This window comes from Sarcophilus harrisii, chromosome 4 (genome assembly GCF_902635505.1).
Source record: "Sarcophilus harrisii chromosome 4, mSarHar1.11, whole genome shotgun sequence".
Classification (NCBI taxonomy): domain Eukaryota; kingdom Metazoa; phylum Chordata; class Mammalia; order Dasyuromorphia; family Dasyuridae; genus Sarcophilus; species Sarcophilus harrisii.
Window position 1 is genome coordinate 328,585,406 of NC_045429.1, and position 12,347 is coordinate 328,597,752.

Below are 12,347 nucleotides of genomic sequence, written 5' to 3' on the forward strand. Positions count from 1 at the left end.
TTGGATTAGCTCACCTCTAAGGTTTGAATTTTTTTTTAATAATTATCTTGAGAGCTGAGCTGTCATTTAGTGAAGGTCTAAATGTGCATCTCTAGACCCAATCCCCAGAGAAATGAGGATCTAGAAAGAGGAAACTACCAAAAACTTGCATCCTGGAAGGCCCTTAGCCAATCAATCCATTGTCCCCATCGAGTAGTTCCTTAGAGACATCCTTGGGGAGGTAGAAATTAAAAAGGAAAAAAAAAGTACATTCAGGGAACTAACGAAGGATACCTATTGATAAGGGACACAGTGTAGTCTAGAACCCATTCCTCCTTTGGTTAAAGCTCCTATGGATGTCAGTTCTAGAGGTACAGGATAGAAGCAAAAAAGTGGAAAGCACTAGAAGTTTCCTGGAAGGAAGTGGGATGGGGGGGGTATCCTAGGAGGGAAAGAAAGCAAAAGTATGTGCAAAAACATCATTTTTGAAAAGTTAATTTTTGTGATTCTCACCCAATTAGATGGGCAACTCCTAGGCCCAACATTCCCCTCAAAGCTCATATTAGGCTTATGATTTCAAGCTAAATCTTTAAGGATTTTGGAATCTTTTCTCCTATCCCAGTTCCATTTGTGGTTAATCCAACTATTGAGATTATATCTTCCACCCCCCTACCCCACATTGAGACAATTGGAATTATGTGACTTGCCCAGCAGTCACACAGCTAGGATGATTTAAGTGTCTGAGATCAAATTTGAATTTAGGTCCTCCTGATTTCAGGGCTAGTGCTCTATTCATTGCACCACCTAAGTGTCCCTAGAGATTACATAATTTTTAATGCTTTCTTCCCACTTAAAATTAATTTTCCCCCCAAAACTGTCCCTCTACTTTTTATCAAGTGTACTCCAAACTTCCCTGATCCACTCAGCCAATAAACATTTGTTAAAAACAATTAAGAAACATTTTAAAATTTGCAACCATTTTTTAAATTTGTAATTACAGTGCCTCTGTTCTCCTTATGCCTTCCTCATCTCCACACTATGATGTCTAGTACTTTATTCATCCAGAGAATTTATCCACATCACTCTCACAGTTTCAGTTGTATGCCTGGTTTTGTGACTTTTTAGCCACAGAACTGTGCTATTAGCAGTGTTCTGAAATTGCTGTGGAAATGCCCTCCACAAATACATATCGGTAACTTCACTGAGATTTACAGTCTTAGTAAAGGAAATTAATAGTTGCTTCTCTCCTTTTGTAGGGATAAACAACTGGATATCAAAAGGGTGCCGATCAACTGGGGAGTAGCTGAACAAATTATAGTATATGAACATAATAGAATACTACTGTGCCAAATGACAAAAGATAGAGTTTCAATGAAACCTGGGAAGACTTGCATTTTGCATGAACTGATGACAAATGAAGCAAGAGCCATGAAAATAATTTCTACAATGACATTGCAAAGATAATTATTTCTTTAAATAATATTTAATTTTTCCTTAATTATATATAGACAATTTTTAATCTTTTTTTAAATTTTTGAGTTACACATTTTCTTCATTCTTCCCTCATTTCCTCCTTCCCTAAGACAGTTAACAATTTGATATAGATTACATATGAGCAATTATGCCCCCAAAATGTCCATATAAGGAAGACAATTTTGAAAGATGTAAGATCTCTGATCACTGTAGTGGTCAACCAGAGGATCAAAGTTAAAAGCATGCAACTCATCTCTTGACAGGTAATGGACTCAAGAAACATAGTGAGGCAGACAATATTTAGACATGATCAATGAAGGAATTTTGTTTTGTTTGACTATGAGCTAGTCTTGCAAGAGTTTTTTTTTTTAAGTTAAAAATGGTGAGGAAGAGTATGGATCTGGTCTTTGAGAAGATCATATTAATCGCTGAAGGGAAGATGGATAGAGACTCAAGATAGGAAAATTGGCTAATAGGCTGTTTCAGGAGTCCAGAAGGGAGATGATAAGGGTCTGAACCAGAGTGTTGACAGTGTCAGGGCAGAGAAAGAAGCTCTTCTGTTATCTACCAATATTTGGCCTCTTTCATTCCTTCTTTCTGATTCTTTGTTCTCTGATAGGTTTCTCACCTTCCTCACCCATCCCCAGCTTTCCATTATTCCGTCACTAATTATCTGAGTATATGTTGATTTAATCTGGAGAATGCCAAATAATTTCCCTAACTTTTCATCCTCTTCTATCAATGTTGCTGCATAAACTACAATTATTTTCAGTGTGTTCTTTTTGCAAATATGTAACTTATCAGTTCAGTGACACAGTGGATGGAGTGCTAGTTTTTGGAGTCAAATCCTGCCTCAGGCACTAACTAGCTGTGTGACTTTTAGCTTCAGTTTCTTTATCTGTAAAATGTGGAGAACAGTAGTACTATCTTCAGATTGTTATGAGGATCAAATGAGATAATATATATATAATATTTTGTGAACTTTAAAGTACTATGTAAGTCCTATTTTTTATTATAATGAGCACTATACTAGAAGATGACTTGGTATCTCATGAAATAATTTTTACTATTGAATATATGATAAAACTTATTCTACTCACACCTTTGTTTGTCTTTCAGGGAGCCACTGTTACATTTTACCACAACTTTGGTCTTTGGTTTTTCTTTATGAAAGGGAATGCTAAAAGGATGTGGTTCAAATCCTCTAGTCCATATACTCATTGGTCATATGATAGAGATCTCACATTTTAGAGTAACAATAATTAGATTAAAGTTTATTGATGGCCTGAAATAAGTGTTCTTCACCTGGATAGATAGATTTTGGGAGATCTTTGAAGTTGTATGGGGAAAAATATTTTTATCACGCTATGGCAATTTTGTTTTTGCATTTAAAAACTGTTCTGAGAAGAGATCCCTAGGTTTCACTGGTATGTAAAAGGAGTCCATGTCACAAAAAAAGCTAATAATCCCCTAGTTCTAGGGCCATTACCACAGAGGAATCAGGACCATATTGTATTTTTCTTTGTTTTTTAGGTTGCCATGGTCCTAGCATTCATCATCAAAATGGTCAACTTCGTAGGGATGAGATTCTCCATATTCAACTAGGCGGGGCCTCAGAAAACAGACTTAGTTTGTAGCCAAGACCATACTTGAAACCTTTTTTAGCAAGTTAGAACTTTCCAGACTTTACAGTGGAGAATGAAGAACCTTTTGTTTATTGATAGAAAATGACAGCATTTATCTATCTAATCCAGGTTTCTCAACAACCTGGGGCATTTTGCATGAGACTTCTCCAGTTGGTGGAGAGAAAGCTAGCACATCATTGCTCCCCTGCATGCAGCCCAGAAATGGGACAGGAGCCTTGGAGAGAGAATTTTCATCTTCTTCAAGGAAGCACATGCATGGATTGAGACTTACTCGAACCAACTCCATTTATGAGAAAAGGGAAAAACTGATAGAAGTCCACCAAGTAGCTTTGGTTTAAAAGAACTATAACTGAAACAAAAGGTGATTCCAGACAAAAATACATTGTCAAGTCCTTCAACATGGAGAGAGTTCTTAGCATTTCTGAGACTTGTAAATGGAATTTACTTGTTCTGAGATTTGTAAATGGAAATTGTCATATAAAGTTGTTGAGAGCAGGGACAATTTGCCTATTTACAAAATGGTCCCATGGAATGGTGGAAAATTTATCAAGACTATTCACTTCACCCACCTATTGCCTACTGGAAGGTTAATTTTATTTTCTAATGAAAATATGGAGAGTCATAATGGATGCTTACCTCCTCAAAGGTTGGGGGAAAAAAACTCCAATTAGGAAAGTCTTATGCCAAATGCCCCAGGCTTGACTAGAAAGCTGGGTTATATATGTTTGTTTTCAATAAAAACAAACTCTCTTCACCTCTCACTACCTGTGATTATGGATATGTAGTCCTACATATAGTCTATTACTTCATATATCTATTTACTTTCTATAAAAGAATATTGAAATAGGGCATGAGATTTACAGCTGGATGGGCCCTTGGACTTAATCTCATACACATTTGATACAGGAGGAAATTAAGGCTTTATCCAAAGTCCCATAGAAAAATCAGAATTCAAACTCAGTTCTTCTGACACCCATTACTTTTAAGACACCTAGCTTATGAGAGTCATAGGTCAGATAACAGATTTAGAGATAGAGGGGAATTTAGAGTCCACAAAATACAATCTTTTCATTTTTAATCTAAAGCTGAGAAAGTTAAATAGCTTGGCTGGGGTTACATAATTAATTGTCTATGACAGGATTTGAATCTGATTCTTTGTGATTCCAAGACCAATGCTCTGTCACACCATCTTTCTTCCTATAGAGGATGTCTTCCTCCTGAGAAAAGGGATGAAAAATAATATGATTTTATTTTAATTTATTATTTTTTATTTTATATACTATTTTTTATTTTTTTATGCCCTCCTTTCCTTTCCTATGGACTCAATGTCTGAAATAGACTATTGCTCCCAGTTTCCATATCATCTCTGATCTTAGGCACCAGTTCCATGATTCCTTCCTTTTTCCCAACCAGTTATAAATGATCCATCCCACCTTGAATCTCTCTAATCACTCTGTTCTAGATAGCTTCTAGACACTTATGACTTTTTGGGGTACATGTACGCCTTACCATTCTATTAGACCATAAGCCCTTTAAAGGCAGGGATAATATGATTTTCCCTTCTTCTACCTAAAAAGGGCATAGATTTACAGTTAGAAGGGATCCAAGTCTAAAATTCTTAGGCTACAAAGGAGGAAACTGAGGTCTAAAGAAGAAAAGCTATGAACATAATTAGTAGCAAAGCTTGGACTAGATTCCAAGTCTCTTGACCTTCCCTTTCTGGTTTTATTTTTCACTTTATTTTCTAGCAATAGCTATCAAGCAATAGCTGTTTGATAAATTTTTGTTAGATTATTTAATTATTTGGGAATATTCATTAAGGACTGTTTAGTTGGAAGATAAGCTGGATCTATAAGCCCCAGAAAGACTGGGATGGCAGCAGCATTTGTGATACCAGAGCCCAGAATCATGACATGTCCTCCTCTTTCTGGGTCCCTATGAAAGAATGAAGACAATCCAGGTTTCATCCCACCAATTTCCCATGCACTCAGCCCCATAAAAGTAAGGATTATAGATCATAGAGTTAGAGCTGGAAAAGATACCCAGAATCATTTGACAGACGAGAAGACCAATACCCAGAGAGATGAAGGTCACTCAGCTAATAGTGAAGCAAAGCAGGAATTCACACCCTGACTCTGAATTCAGCATTTTTTTCATTATGTCATTGCTGATGGTCTCTCTTACTCCCCACAAAGAGTAGCACAAAGAAGTGGCAACCTCAAAATTCACCTGGATGAGTCCCTTTAAAGATTAAAAATAAATTTCCTTACAAGAGTCTGCAGAGGCAGCTAGTACAGGTATTATTATTGTTTCCCCCATTTAGGGAGTTTCAGAGAAGTTACGTGACTTGTTTTAAATCCCACAGATAAGAATTCTAAGTCAAGTCCCTTAAATACCAAGTAGGTATTTGAGGGCTACACTTAGAGTTGGAAGGCTTGGGTTCAATGGGATCTTAGAGACCATCAAGTCCAATTTACAAATGGGGAAACAGGCTGATGAAATTTAAGTGATTTATCCACAGTCACTTAAGTAATAAGTGATAGGCAACATTTGAACCCGGCCTTCTGACCCTAGGGCTACTGCTCTTTCCAAGCTGGTCTACTTTGGGCAAATCATTTTGACTCAAAGCCTTAGCTTCTTCATCTGGACAATGGAAATAGTTAAACTTGAACTATCTACCTCACAGGGTTGTTGTGAGGAAAGTGCTTTCTTTTGTCCATGTTCTCTTACTCATAAATTTTAAAGACTCCCTAGGTTTCTAGGGTCAAATGTAGAAGATTAAAAACCTTTTGCTACCTGGCCCCAACCTAGTCTTTTTACCTTATAATACATTATTCTTCCTGAATTTTTCTCTCCATCCAAACTAGCCTACTCTCTGTTCCTCCCACACAACTTTCCATCTTCCATTTCTGGTCCTCCATGCCTAGAATGTCATCCTTCCTTACTTTGGCATCTTAAAATCCCTTGCTTCCTTCAAATGCTGTTCCATGAAGACTTTCCTGATTAGGTATCATAGTAAATAGAGATTCCTGGCTGGAGTCAGGAACACGCCTTTTCCTGAGTTTAAATCTGACCTCAAATATTTACTGACTGTATGATTTTGGACAAGTCACTTAACCCTGTTTGTCTCAGTTTCCTCATCTGTAAAATGAACCAGAGAAAGAAATAGTAACTATTCCAATATCTTTGCCAAGAAAACCTCAAATGGAATCCTCTCTCCTCCAATAATATACCTAGCATTTATTTGCTATATGCTTATTTATGCTAGGATTATCTCCCCTAGTAAAATATAAGCCATGAAAGCAAGAACTATTTGCTTTTGTATCTCCAGCTCCAGTTCCTGGCAAATTGTCTTTGTATGGTATACTTTAGAAAAGAATATTGGCTCTAGAATCAGAGGAGCTAGCTTTATATCTTATCTTATATGATATATATGTATATTATATAGATACTTAACATTTCTGACACTTTGGACATTATTTCATCCCTGGGCTTCATTTTCCTCATCTGTAGAATTATGGGATGGCCTCTGTGGTCCCTTTTAGCTCTATATCTATTATTCTAATAAATGTTTGTAGATTGATTGTAAAGTTTAAAGCACATTATACACTTTTGTCTTATGTTTTAATATATATACATATTACATGTTATATGTATATATTATAAGTAATAAATATATTATATAATATAAATAACTATAAATAATAAATACCTATATAGACATACTATACATATCATCAAGCTGCTTCTCAAAGCTTCTCTATCACCAGACCTCACTTGAGGATCTTAAAGCACTTTCAGGCATGATGCATACATCCTAGAAATAATATTAATAACAACTAGCACCCATATAGCAATTTATAAATATTATCTCATTTGATCCTCATGACAATCTTGTGAGGTAGATATATTATTCTCCCCATTTTACAGATGAGGAAACTGAAGCAGGCAGAGGTTAAGTGACTTAATAAAGTCACATAGTAAGTGGAGAATGTGGGATATTCAGAGAGAACTAGCACCTCTGGTGTGAAGTATGAGATTTTGCCAAGTCCTTTGCTCATCTAACTTTAGTGTCCATCTGCCCTCCATCTCTCACCTGTGATTCTAAGACACTTAAGAATACAACAGCTACACCCCAGTAAAACTGTCTCAGCTGACCTGCTAAATCAGGTTGGAAATAAGCAACAAGCCTCAAACCCATTAGTGAATTAGGGGATGTCTACTCCAAGCATGTGGAGAAGAATGGATGGAGAACAATTTGCTCCAATGACCCTGAAGGTGACTGGAGTAAATTCGGAGGGCTTAGAGTTTGGTCAGACACTGAAGATGCCGAAGTCATTCACTTCATCCCAGCCCATCATCACTTGCCTTGACTTTTGTCCTGTTATTATTATTCCTCAACTCCTCCTCAATGACAAAGTAAGGTTAAGGACTTGGTGAAATTCTGCCTCACTTAAATCCAGTTCACATAGTCATTGATATCACACAGAAGTCAAGGTATCACAATGTGATATAATTGGTCTGCTTCAAAAATGAAGGTTGAACAACAATTTAATAAGTGTCTGAGGCAAGATTTGAACTTGGGTGCTCTGAATTCCAAGTCCTATGCTCTGTATATACACTAGCTATCTCAAGATGGGAAATGAGGATGGGAGTGGGATTGAGGATGGAACCAGGAGGAAAGGGACTTGGTAGAAATCCCCCTTCGTGCAGAATGGTAACTAGAGTGGAGCAAGCAGGGCTGTGTCCTAGGACACAGAAATTTAAAGAGAAGCACTCATATCACCTTTAGCAAATAGAATTTTACAACTGATTTTAGCTCTTCAAGAGCAAAAGTAATTAAATGAAATACTAGATAAGATTCCTCTTCACTTGATTGCCACTCAGCCTTGGAAATACTCAGATGAACTTTTCACCAGCATGGTCCCATCTTCTCCTAACTCCACCTTCAAGCATTCCTCGTAGTAGTTTCATAGCATCCTAGGATCTCTCTATCCCCACCATCCACCATACATGGATCAGTCATCTCCCATGGCCTCTGAATTTGTTTTTAAAGATGAAATTGAGGACATGGTTCATGTTGCTTGCCCCAGGTGCCAGAGTCACTGGTTATGGTTCTGCTTCCTTGAGCGTATGGGAAAACTGATGATCTGGCAGTAATGATTATGATGAAGATGGTGATGATGATGATGATGATGATGATGATGATGATGACAAAAATGATGATGATTGATGATCATGAAAAGAGTAGATAAGAGATATCTACTTTGCAGAATTACTTAGAAAAAAAAAACCTTCCTTGAAACTTGCAGCCCTAGAATTATGAGTCACTGTAAGGCACCATATTTTATTCTCCAAAAAAAAAAAAAAAAAAAAAAAAAAAAAGACAGCTCTATTCTATAGATGAGAAAGATTCGAAGAGGTCAAGGGCCAAGATCACACAGCTGGTAAACAGCAGAGCCCAGACTTAAGCCAAGTAGTCCTGCTTCATAAGGTATTGGAACATTCCCCTGTTAAATAATACTTCCCCCAAAGAGAAAGAACTCTGGAATCCAGAGTCAAGGCAGCCTCCTACTCTTTAGGAGACTCATTCAATCTACATAGCACCGTGTAAACTAATTGCCAGAGGGGACACAAAGATCTATTGAAATTCAGCCCTCTAACTTCAGGATCCCTCAGAGAGAAAGATTATTTTTCTTAAAAAAAAAAAAAAAAAAGATTTTTCTTTAAAAAAAAAAAAAAAGATTATTTTTCTTAAAAATCCCCACGCTTTCCAAAATAATTTATGGATTTGTGAATAAGCTGGGGGAGAGGGAGGTTGAAGAGGAAAGGAATAATCAACATATAATTGTCTTTTAAAGATGCTAATGCTATGTTCATAGAGAAAGCTTGGCCATGGATATAGTATCAGCCTTGGAATCTGAAAGACCTGTATTCAAATCCTGTCCCAGAGACTTATTACCTATGTGCCCCTGTACTCTGGAACTTATCTACTGAGTCATAGATGAGTTGACATGATCTGAATTAGTTATGCTATTGTTAATGCTAATGTTCTTTCTATGAAGAGTTCAGAGACAAGGAGAAATCTATTTTCTCATCATAATATGAACTATTACAGAGTATTAAGAATTTTGATGACCTTAAAGATCATTTAAATTAGAGATGACCAACATTTAGCACACAGTACTCTTAAATGCAATCCAAACCAGAATAAATTTTAATTGCTATTGCTCCTCATTTTACACTTGAGAAAACTGAGTTAGGCAGAAGTTAAATGATTTAACCAAAGTACTTGATTTGAACTCTTAGTCTTTCTGATTCTAGGCCTGTTTTATCAGTTGAGTCCCTTAGCTACCTAGGAAGGACTGAGGATCTGTCTGTGGGATTGGGGAGAATGGATAACAAGGAATCTAGGGTGTAAAAGTAAAGGAATGAACTATCACAAAATATTATGTATTGTTTTACTGGTCCCCAGTTTCAATTCTGAAGTCAAATTTGAGTTTGATCCAGATTTATAAAATCTATTTGTTAGACAAGTCATATAGTATTTTGTTTAAATCATAGTATGGATGCCCATTATCACCACTATTATTCAACATTGTACTAGAAATTTTGGCTTTAGCAATAAGAAAAGAAAAGAAATTAAAGGCCTTAGAATAGACAATGAAGAAATAAAGCTACCACTTTTTGCAGATAATATGATGATATACTTACAGAATCCTAGAAAATCATCCAAAAACCTACTGGAAATAATTCACAGCTTTAGCAAAGTTGCAGGATATAAAATAAACCCACACAAATCATCAGCATTTCTATGTATTACTGACAAGGCTCATCAGTGAGAGATAGAGAAATTCCATTTAAAATAACTATAGTCAAAATAAAATCATATGGGTGTCTACCTGCCAAGAAAAACCCAAGAACTATATGAACACAATTACAAAACACTTCTAACACAAATAAAGTCAGATCTAAACAATTTAAAAAATATCAGTCTTTCATGGGGACTAAGCTAATATAATAAAAATGACAATTCTGCCAAAATTGATCTACTTGTTCAGTGCCATACCAATCAAACTGCCAAAAAATTATTTTATAGAACTAGAAAAATAATAACAAAATTAATCTGGAAGAACAAAAGGTCAAGAATATAAAGAGAATTAATGAAAAAAAAATACAAAGGATGGTGGCTTAGCAGTACCAAACCTAAAACTGTATTTATAAAGCAGCAGTCATCAAAACCATTTGGTACTGCCTAAGAAACAGAGTGATGGATCAGTGGAATAGATTATCATATACACATGACACAATAATCAAGGCCTATAGTAATCTAGTATTTGATAAATCCCCAAACTCCAGCTTTTGGAATAAGAACTCACTATTTGACAAAAATTTCTGGGAAAACTGGAACATAATGTCAGAAATTTAACATAGACCTACATCTCACACCCCATACCAAACTAAGGTCAAAATGGGTACATGATCTAGACATAAAGAATGATACCATAAACCAATTAGGTGAGCAAGGGATAATTTACCTATCAGATCTTTGGAAAAGGGAGGAATTTATGACCAAGAAGAACTAGAAAACATTATGAAAGGCAAAACGGACAACTTTTATTACATTAAATTAAAAAATTAAAATTAAAAATTAAAAAACAAAAATTTTTTTACAGAAAAAAACCCAACAGAAACAAAATTAAAATAGAAGTACAAAGCTGGGGAAAAAATTTACATCTAAGGGTTCTGATTTCTAAAATACAGAGATAATTGACTCAAATATATAAGAATTTATATATATATATATATATATATTTTTTAACAAGCCATTCTCCAATTATTAAATGGTCAAAGGCTATGAACAGACAATTTTCAGATGAAGAAATTAAAGCCATTTCTAGTCATATTAAAAAATGCTCTAAATCACTATTGATTAGAGAAATTCAAATTAAGACAATTCGGAGGTAACACCTCATACCTCTCAGATTGGCCAAGGTAACAGGAAAAGATAATGTTAAATGTTGGAGGGGATGTGGGAAAACTGGGACACTGATGCCTTCTTAGTGGAGTTGTGAACTGATCCAACCATTCTGAAGAGCAATCTGGAACTATGCCAAAGGGCCATACCCTTTGATCCACAGTGTCACTATTGGGTCTGTATCTCAAGGAAATCATAAAAGAGGGAAAAGGACCCACATGTGCAAAAATTTTTGTAGCAGCTCTTTTTGTGATAGCAAAGAACTGGAAAATGAATAAAGACCCATCATTTGTAAAATGGCTGAATAAGCTGTGGCACATGAAGGTAATGGAATATTCTTGTTCTACAAATAAAATGATGAACAAGCTGATTTTAGAAAATCCTGGAAAGATTTACACAAACTGATGCTGAGCGAAACAAGCAGAACCAGGAATACATTGTACACAATAACATGTGTGATGATCAACTATGAAAGATTTGGTTCTTCTCAGTAGTTCAGTGATCCAAAGCAATCCCAATAGACTTTGAACAGAAAATGCCATCTGCATCCAGAAAAAGAACTATGGAGATTGAATGTAAATCAATACATGCTATGTTCACTTCTTTTTTCTGTTTTTTTTTTCCTCTCCTGTGGTTTTTCCCTTTTGTTCTGATTTTTCTTTCCCAAATGATTCATAATGCAATGTGTATTAAAATTAATTTTAAAGAATCATAGTGTGTCTATTTGAGTTTTCTTGGCAAAGATACTAGAATGAATTTTCCATTTCCTTCTCCGGTCAATTTTACAGATGAACCAACTGAGGCAAACAAGGTTTGACTGAGTAAGGTTTTGACCAGGGTCACACAGCTGGTAAGTGTCTGAGGTTGGATTTGAACTCACATCTTCCTGCTCCAGGCCTGGTGATCTATTCACTGGACCACTTACTAATATGGTCATACCTCCTGAGTTAATTGCAGATTCCTTGTAAGCAGGGACTCTTTTATTTGTATTCATGTTCCTCTCAACACATTAATCCCTAGGCTTTAGTTTCTATCCAGGGTCTGGAGCTTTCTGGACAATTAGCTCATTAGTCAGCAAGCATTTATTAAGAACCCTCTATGTAACAGGCACTGATGATACTCTGAAGATAACAGTCACTGGCCTCTATTGGAAGATAAAGCATGAACATCTATGGGAATATAAAATATAGATACAAATTATGAAAGGGCCACAAATAGCTGGGAGAACCAGGAAAAGGCTCACATAGAAGAAGATGAAAAAAATCTGGGGA